Raw genomic sequence first — 9927 nt, forward strand, 5'->3', positions numbered from 1 at the left:
ATGGGAATTGGAGTCTGCAACATATAGAATTAGCTCATTTGTCTATCTAGAGAAGTATTATCTACACCAGGAACGGGGAATCTGTGGCACTCCAGATGTTACCAAGCTATAACTTTTTACTATTGGCTATGCTGACTGCCAACCTAGCAGTTCGAAAGCACCTCAAAATGCAAGTAGATAAATAGGAACCGCTACAGCGGGAAGGTAAACGACATTTCCATGTGCTGCTCTGGTTTGCCAGAAGCGGCTTTGTCATGCTGGCCACATGACCTGGAAGCTATACGCCGGCTCCCTCGGCCAATAATTCGAGATGAGCGCACAACCCCAGAGTTGGTCACGACTGGACCTAATGGTCAGGGGTCCCTTTACCTTTACCTTTATGCTGACTGGGGCTGGTGGTAGCTGGGAATCCAACAACATCTGAATGGCCATGGGCTCTCCAGCCCTCTGTGAGTACTTTTAATGTATGATCCCTGATTGGTTGGGACATTATTGGACTAGGACAGGTATGGGGAACTTACGGCTCTCTGGATATTGCTGGATTACATATCCCATCATCCCTGACCATTGGCCATACTGATGGGAATTAGAGTCCAACAACATCTGGAGGGTCACAGGTTCCCCATCCGTGTTCTAAATCACAGGGTGGAATCTAATTAGATGGAGTGAGTACTGCATATATTTTTGTACAGTGCATTTTATTGTCTAAGCAACAATGTCACAGAACATTTTCAAATGACTTTAATGATGTCATCAGATGGGCTTTGCCAGTTTCTTTGCATGACATAAGTTATGGCTGGTTCTCCCCACCTTCATTAAAATGTTGACATTTACACTACAGTGGTACCTCTACTTACGAATAACTCTACTTACGAATGTTTCTACTTACGAATGGAGCTCCGTCCGCCATCTTGGATGCGGTTTAGATAGGATTTTTTCTACTTATGAATTTTTAGATAGGGTTGCTTCTACTTACAATTTTTTTCTCCCAATGCATTCCTCTGGGATTCGACTTACAATTTTTTTCGACTTACAAATGTGCGTTTGGAATGCATTAAATCCATAAGTAGAGGTACCACTGTATTAATATCCAGACTGTGTTTTGTGCTCTGTGGCCCACAAAGTCCTCTGTGCTGGTATTCTCTCCTTCCAACATACCTCTGATTGAACCAGATGCTTTTGTTTCATAATATTATTTATTTCACCTTCTATGTACACAGCACTCTACATAGCATAAGAAGAAAGGTATCTGGCTCGAAGAATGTACAAATCTGCATTAGGGGTGCCTAATGACGCAGAGGCTCAATAATACTCTCCAAGGAGGCATTGCCATTACAGTTGGGTGGGCAACTCCAACGACATTTAGTTCTCCCCTTTTACACACACTTGGAAAGGAAATACCTGGATGATGTAAAACTGATATTTAAATGGGAGGGGGAAATGTGCCTCTGGTACCAGCAGTTTAGGTAGCAATCTGATGGCCAATAAAGAAAGCTTTAACTGGGGGCAGACTTATGACAGGGATGGGGGCCTGTGGCCCTCGAGAGGCTAATGAACTACAGTTTCCAATTCCATTGATCACTGGCAATACTGGCTGGGGTTGACTGGAGTTGTAGTTTCGCCATATCTGGATGATCACTGGTCAACCACCCTTGAGGTATGGTTTAGGCCAAGGAACGGGAATGTAGGATCCAGCAAATAGCTCCAATCACCCCCAACCATTGATGATGCTCAACAGTGTCTGGAGGACCAAAGGTTCCCTTGATGCTATTTTAGGCCTACTAACTCTTCTTCCACCTCTTCCTCCACCTCCTCCCACCTCTCAACCTGCGTCTTCTGGAATGTTCTGGACATAGTCACCTGAATTGCCCCACTGCAAAAAGAAAGACTCGGGCTAAAACTGTAATTCACAGCACCTGTGATTATTATTGTTGTTGTTTTCAAACTTCTACTACATGGATATACAAAATGGATGACAGCCACCGATCCTGAACCTTTAAGGACAGGCGCCAATAACAAGTGTGGCCTCAACGTGTGGAGCATTGCTCCTGACTCCCGTTCCTAATGCAGCCCCCACTTCCTGTCTGCAGCACCTCCTGCCTGAAACGGGCCTATCGCAAGATGGCCGCCGGCAGGCCACACTTATGCTTCGTGCAGGCAGGTGGCGAAGGTGGCAAATATGATGGGCGGCTCAGGAGGCAGGTGGCAGTACCACGGAGGCAAGTGGCATGGATCGAAGCCACATTCTGGGATTTCACATGGTGGGGGCTCCGGGATGAGGATCTCTAGGTCCGTCAGCTTTGTTTCAGCCACAACAGCTGGTGGTTGCAATAGGAGTGTTGTTGAGGGGAGGCTTGTGCTGCAGGAGACGTTGTAGCCACAAAGCTCCCCAGGGAAAACCATGACTCTGTGGTGGGAGGCAAATCTAAAATGAAGCGGGGAAAGACACATATCACAAACAATGAAGCAATTAACCTAAAGCACGGGTGTCCAACTTCCAAGAGACTGCGATCTACACCCACTATAAATAAACTGGCAGTGATCTACCCATTGGATTGACCAGAGTTGTTGAGCTTTTTTGGGGGAGGATAACCAAAGTTGTTAAGTTGTTGAGCTTTCTTTCAGAGGGGTGATCGGGTGATCGCTGGAGTTTGACCAGGATCAACCAGGGACAGCCCGTGATCGACCGGTAGATCACAATCGACTGGTTGGACAGGCCTGACCTAAAGCATTGGCCTCTAGCTATGATGGCTATGTTTCACCAAAGCTGTTTTGGAAGCATGTCTCTGAATACCAGTTTCTAGGAATCACATGTGTGGAGTGTTGTATCCAGGTCCTGCCCGCATGCTTCCCATTGGTACGGTATCTGCGTATCTGATTGGCAGTTGCTCTCCAGGGTCTAAATAGGGTTTTCTCTGGAGGTGTCCCAGGGATTGAACCTGGGACTTTCTGCATGCAAAGATGATGCTCTACCCCAGGGACGTCCAACTCCCAAGAGTCTGCGATCTTTTTTTTAGGGAGGGGATTCAAAAATGTTGAACTTTAATAAAGGGGGGAAGAGGAAAAGTCGCTCACCAAAAGATCGCTAAGGAAACAATCAGCCTCACAGCAGAAACTGCGTCTTCTCTAGCTATCATGCGCAAATGGATGGTGGGGCAAGGGGCAGGGGCCGGATGCTGTTTGCCAACACAAAGGAAAGGGAGCCCGCGATCGACTGTGCTCTACTAACACCTCCTGGGGATCGACCAGTAGATTGCGATCGACCTGTTGGACATCCCTGCTCTACCCCACTGAGCTATGGCCTTTCCTCAGTGTCTCTTCTACACAAGAGATACTTTCAGGATTCTTATATTGGGTGTGAGAGAATCAACCCCTGCTCTCTCCTTTCTAGATAAGGTTGGGTGGCAATTTTAACCAGAGGCTTTCTTAATTTTGTCCATCACCAGGAAGAAGAGAACTAATCATTATAACAAACAGTTTGACTGAAAAACTGTATCCTCATTGTCATCTTCATCATCTTACTATTTTTACTGTCATTACTACTATTTTACCACTACTATTTCTTATTCTTATTCTTATTCCTACTACTGCTACTACTATTACCATTACTACTACTAATACCAATACTACTGCTGCTGTTACTACTATTACCATCTACTAATACCAATACTAAATAGCCCTTAAGCTATTTAAGGCCAAAACGTTGGCTCAGCTCCTTTATAGAGCCTTTCTAGGCCTGTCCTCCTCCTCCTTCTCTCCCTTGGAGCGCGTACAATCCAAATTCCTCAGAGCCCTCCTACACGTCCACAGACGCGCATCTAACACATGGGTCAGACTTGAAATGGGAACGACGAGAGTGGAGGCTTTAATCTGCCTATCATCAATCTATAAATGGCTGGCTCTAAATTTGAAACCCCAAGGGATTGCACCACTGATCCTATGCGACCAGTTCCAGTCCGGTTGGCAGCTAGCGGTTCTGAACTCTCTCCAGAATATGGGCCTTGCCCCCCAAGCCCTCCTAAGATTGGATCTAAGACAAGCTAAAGCAATGGTCAGAGAACGACTCATTGATATCGAAAGACAACAGGACTGCTCAAGATGCCCTGAATATAGAACTGGAGAAATTGAGAGATACATAGCCGCCCCGGCACCTTACCTCTCCTTTCTCCTGTCAAAAAACGCAATAAGGGCTTTTACACTTGCCAGAAGTGTGGCATTGCCCACGCCTGTGCTGGTGGGGCTTTACAAAAAAATCCCATACGCCCAAAGACTCTTCGTATGCCCTCTAGGGGAAATAGGAAGCCCAGAGCACTTGTTCTTCAGATGCCCCCTCTATGAAGAAGCTCGAAGGGAGATCCTGGATCCCATACTGGAGAGGTTAGCAAGCCTCCCAGAAAAGCAATTATACAACCTGCTCTTGCTAGGCAAAGACCTGAAGATAACCAGGGCGATCGCCAGATTCTGTACCCAAATATGCAGACACAGACTTTCTCCCGAGTCCGTCTGAATTTTCCCAAAATATGGTACCCCGAGCGAGCTAGGCTCACCTTTCTGCAGCTTCTATTTTAAGGGTTAAACTTTTAGCATAGTTATATAATTAACAATTTTCTTTTAAATGTTGTTCAAAGCGTCTTATATACGTTACGCTCCTGGAAACTGTTCTTTCAAAGGGATCCATTTTATTTTTATTTTTATTTTACTTTTAAGAGCTGGTCCTCGACCGTAATAATAAATAAATAAATAAACCAATACTATTACCATTACTACTACCATTACTATGACTATTCCTCACAATTCCCAGATAGGAAGAAACGAATCTATATATTTCAGATTCTCTTAGATTCTCATGTTCCTCATATTTCTGCATCATATATACATGTCCTTACAAAATATATATATCAGAATTTTAATGCAATTTTTTTCTAATATGGACCTTTTCATATTCACTTTTGCCTAATATTTATTTTCCAAAGATGCTATTTGTACTAATATGTGGTTTTTTTAATGCACACAGTTCCCTAATCTACATAGTTTACTGGACATTGGGACGGGGTTGGAAAGCTGTATTGGAAATTCAGAGGAGAACAAATTTCAAAGGATGGCTGCATTTCAGTTTGTGTATTGTCTCAGGAAGTGGAGATTAAAATGGAAACCAAACTAACATCCTCCCCATATTCCCTATAGTCACAGATAAGAATTTGAAGAATTCTCATAAAAATGGAACATGGCAGTGCTATTTTTCTAGAAAAAAAGGTGCTGGAACTCATCATGAGCACCTCTCTCATTCTCTTTGAATGACAATGGCACCCACCTGAGAAGTGCCAGAACTGAATTCCAGTGAGTTCCAGTAGCTACTTTCTTCCAAGTCAGACCATTGGTCCACCTTTCTCAGTATTGTTAACCCTGGCAGCAGTTTCTAAGGGTTTCAGATAAGGAGTTTCGCCCAGTCTTTCTCAGAGATATACCTTACTCAGAGATATACCTTCAGTATATCTCCATCCCCATCGTTCAGCCCGTACACTGAGGTCCAGCACCGAGGGCCTTCTGGTGGTTCCCTCCCAGTGAGAAGCGAGGTTACAGGGAACCAGGCAGAGGGCCTTCTCGGTAGTGGCACCCACCCTGTGGAACACCCTCCCATCAGATGTCAAGGAAATAAACAACTATCTGACTTTTAGAAGAAGACATCTGAAGGCAGCCCTGTTTAGGAAAGCTTTTAATGTCTGATGTTTTATTGTGCTTTTAATACTGTTGGGAGCTGCCAAGAATGGCTGGGGAAACCCAGCCAGATAGGCAGGATATAAATTATTATTATTATTATTATTATTATTATTATTATTATTATTATTATTGCCGGGGATAGAGGCTGTGACCTTGTTCATGCAAAGCATGAACCACTGAACTATGCATATTCCACTTCACCAGTCATCTTGTTATTTTTGTTACCTTGAAAATCCCTTGGCTGTTTCAGCTACCCCCACGCCACCCTCCACCCCCACATCAATCTGACGTGTTGCTTTAAGCCTGCAACCCCCAGTTTTGCATACATAAAAGAAAATTTAAAATATGTAACCATAAATACCCCATAACACTAAGCCACATAGCTGCTGAGAGAATATTGGGGCGGTCAGGGGCAGGGAGGAGAATATGCTGTCCAGTTTTCAAACGTCCATTCCAAAGTTTCTACACACCCATTTTACTGCATCTAAATAGCCACTTGACCTCCTCCTTTTTTAATACACAAAAAACCTGTTGTGTGTGAAAGCCAGGCACCAGGCATAACAGCACACACCTCTCCTCGGTTGTAAGCATCCAATGCTACTTTTACTCTGAGTAGACCAATTGAAACTAATGAATCTAAGGTGGTCATCCTCCCTAACTTCAAGGAGACTTCTGCCAGTAAGACTCACATTGGATATAATCCCCCACCCCCACAAAAAATTCTGCTGTGAGCTGAAGGATTGTTTGGATGACATCTAGGTTTCCCTATACATAGCCCTGCATTGCTATGTTAGCCTTCATCAGTGCAGGAGACCCACCACTAAGGAATTTCCCCAAGATTCCTGCCCAAATGACAGGCAGGTGGAAGCTATGGCCGGTGGCATTTCCATCACTAATAGCCCATGGAACCTTCTGAAACACAGCTTTCAGAGTTAGAGGTAAGATGGCACAGGATCTCAATCTGACCCCGCTGCCATCGCGTGATAGCAATGGGCCTCATCCAGACCTCTTTTCTGTACCAGCCTGGGAACTAGCACAGCAAAGAGGCATCCCCTCCTATCTTCCACCCCCATGAGCAGTGGGACTATGGCTTAGCTGATCCCTCAAGCCCTGCTGCTTCTAGCCACAAGGTTAACATGAAACCTTAAGGCTGCCCTGCTACCTGCAAGTAAGCCACACTTAATATCATGGGGTTTTCCCTCTTAGCAAACATGCGCTTTAAGCAAAAACAAAACTCCTACCCTACAATAGGTGTTTCATTTGCTATATTGTACAGAGATCTGAGCCCCTTGCCTTTGAACAGACCTTACCTGATTCTTCACAAGGTTCAGCAGATTGGGCTGGAGGAGAGCGGAGGAGGAAGAGCTCTTATACCATCTGCTCAGGAGCCTCGCGGGTAGGGAACACCCTCTGCTCATGTGGCTCCAATTTTCCCGCATGCCTCGCGCTTCTCTGAAATTGCTATAATTGTTCCTCCTCCCTGATTACAGCAATTGAGCGTTGTCTCTCAGCACCTTGCTTTAATATAGGGCAACACATTGCTGTTACACCCTTCTCCTTCCTTTTAATTGAATCGAGGGAACATTGGAGCACCAAACCAATGCTGATTGCAGCAATCCTGGGCTTGGAAAACAGCCTGTTCCCAGACTCCCAGGCTTCTTTTCCAACAAGCCAGAAGCAGCCGTCTTCCCGAGATGCTCCCTCACTCCCAAAAGCAACTTTTAATTTCACTTGCCTACCTTTGAAAGTGTCAGAACATTTTTGTTGTTGTTTGCTGAAAGCCAGCCCAGACTTCGAACGTGCAGCTCACATTTCCTTCAAGTTTGTCCAGAACCCTCCAAGGCACAGTTTGTCTAAAGCTGATTAATAAACTAATGGCTGTGATTCATCTTCTCTATAACTTGTTTCATGGTGGGGACAGGAGAAAACAGCTGTCTTGGAGACTTATCTTCAAGGATCACCAGACACTTTAAATTAATCCCTTGCAGTCACTACATCAGTGCCTTATGAACCTGAAAGCTGTTTTCTATTATATGTAAATCAACTGCAGGGTTGTTGCTAATGATTTTGAAGGATAGCGGCAGTCTGTGCCAGTCTAATCTCCAGCACACTGCAATTCTGAGGTTATTATTGGATCTAAGGCTACTAAGTGGCATCTTAGACTCACACTTTTTCTTAGGACCCTTTTTGTGTCAACCCCAACACGTAGCCACATTTGTGTGTGTGTGGGGGGGTGTTTGTGTGTGGAGACATAAGGCTTTATGACAGGGGTGGAACCTGTGGTCTTCTAGAAGTTGGAGTTGTACCATAGCATTGACCATGCTAGCTGGGATGGTGGTAGGTTGTGCCACAAATCCAACTCAGTGGTGTAACGTTGGAAAATGTTGATCACTTCTCCTACCTAGGCAGTCACCCTTCTACAAGGGCCAACACTGATGCCGAAATCCAGCATCGCCTGAGCTCTGCGAGTGTGGCTTTCTCCCAATTGAAGTGCAGAGTGTTTGAGGACCAGGACATTCGCAGGGAAACCAAAATGCTTGTTTACAAAGCTATTGTACTACCAGTCTTACTATATGCTTGTGAAACATGGACCACTTATAAACGCCATCTCCAACTCCTTGAAAGATTCCCATCAACGGTGTCTCAAAAATTTTTTACACCTCACTCGGGAAGACAGACACACTAATATCAGTGTACTGGAAGAAGCAAAGATCACCAGTGTTGGAGCAATGATTCTTCAACATCAACTTCATTGGACTGGTCATGTTGTGCGGATGCCTGATGATCGCCTTCCAAAGCAACTACTCTATTCCGAACTTAAAAATGGAAAGTGTAATTCTGGTGGTCAACAAAAGAGGTTTAAAGACTGTCTCAAGGCAAATGTAGTATAAACACTGACAACTGGGAAACACTGGCCTGTGAGTGCTCCAGTTGGAGAAGAGCCTTTACTAAAGGTGTCATGAAACTCGAACACAGGACGCAAGGGAGAAACGTGTTAAGAGGAAGGCATGCTTGGCAAATCCACACCGTGATCAACTCTCGCCCAGAAACCAATGTCCCCACTGTGGAAGGACGTGTGGATCCAGAATTGGCCTCCACAGTCACTTATGGACCCATTGTTAAAAACGTTTTTATGGAAGACAATCTTACTTGGATACAAGTTATCGCCAAAGAAGAAGAAGGCTGTAGTCCAACAACATATGGAGCGCCACAGGTGTTCTCCATCCTTGAACTAGACCACCACTTTCCTTTCATAGCTACTACCACCACAATTCTGTCTTCTTCTAACGCAGGGACTAGGAACAAAACACTGGAAAGTACATATAGTGTCTCCACTTTCAATTCATAGAGTCTTTTTCACAGTTCGCTTACATTCGGTCATAGTTATTATGTGGTTGGGGGCAAAAGAGAGGGGTGGTGGTATTTATATATTTATTTTTATTGGCTTTGTGAGAGGTTGGAGGTTCCAGAGCTTGGTTGGTTGTGTTCGGCTGGTTGCAGTATGGTTTATTTGTATGTGTGAGGGTGGAATAGGGTTGTTGGGTCAGATTAGCCATATTGATTCATATGCTGTTGTGGGAGATAGGTCATTGTCTTATTATGCCATGAATGTATGGTCACCTCATGAGAAGAGAAGACTCCCTGGGAAAGACCCTGGTGTTGGTAAATGGAGGGCACAAGGAGAAGGGGACGACAGAGGACGAGATGGTTGGACAGTGTTCTTGAAGCTACCAACATGAGTCTGACCAAACTGCGGGAGGCAGTGGAAGACAGGAGTGCCTGGCGTGATCTGGTCCATGGGGTCACGAAGAGTCAGACATGACTAAACAACAACAACAACAACAACAAATGTGATAAAGGGGTGCCACCCGGGGTGAAGGTGTCCTCCTTTGCTTGTCCCCATGGTAGTTTGTTGGTTAAATTTCCTAGCAGGGCAGTTTCCCATATATTTTGGTACCAGTGGTCTATGTCCGCTCCTGATAGGTTCTTCCAGTGTCTAGTTATGATATTCCTAGCTGCTGAGAGTAAGTGACTTATGAGTTCCTTGTCATGTGTGATTGTCCTGGAAAACAGGATATGTCTTATTGCACTAGGGTTCAACTAGTTTCTCTGTATGAAGCCAAGGAAGCTGCCTTGTAGTCAAACCATCAATCCATCTAACTCAGTATCGTCAACACCGGTAGTCTTCAGCTGCTGTGTCAGGACCCA

General features: G+C 44.8%; 1 long non-coding RNA gene across 1 annotated transcript; it reads right to left on the reverse strand.

The window, feature by feature from the left end:
* Positions 1–736: 736 nt before the first annotated feature.
* Positions 737–7220, reverse strand: LOC118077813 (uncharacterized). The gene is made up of 2 exons (XR_004691684.2): positions 7029–7220; positions 737–2425 (listed from the first exon to the last, which is right to left on the reverse strand). It is a non-coding gene; the product is annotated as an uncharacterized LOC118077813 (long non-coding RNA).
* Between the last annotated feature and the right edge of the window lie 2707 nt (positions 7221–9927).

Source organism: Zootoca vivipara, chromosome 17 (genome assembly GCF_963506605.1).
Source record: "Zootoca vivipara chromosome 17, rZooViv1.1, whole genome shotgun sequence".
NCBI classification, from domain to species: domain Eukaryota; kingdom Metazoa; phylum Chordata; class Lepidosauria; order Squamata; family Lacertidae; genus Zootoca; species Zootoca vivipara.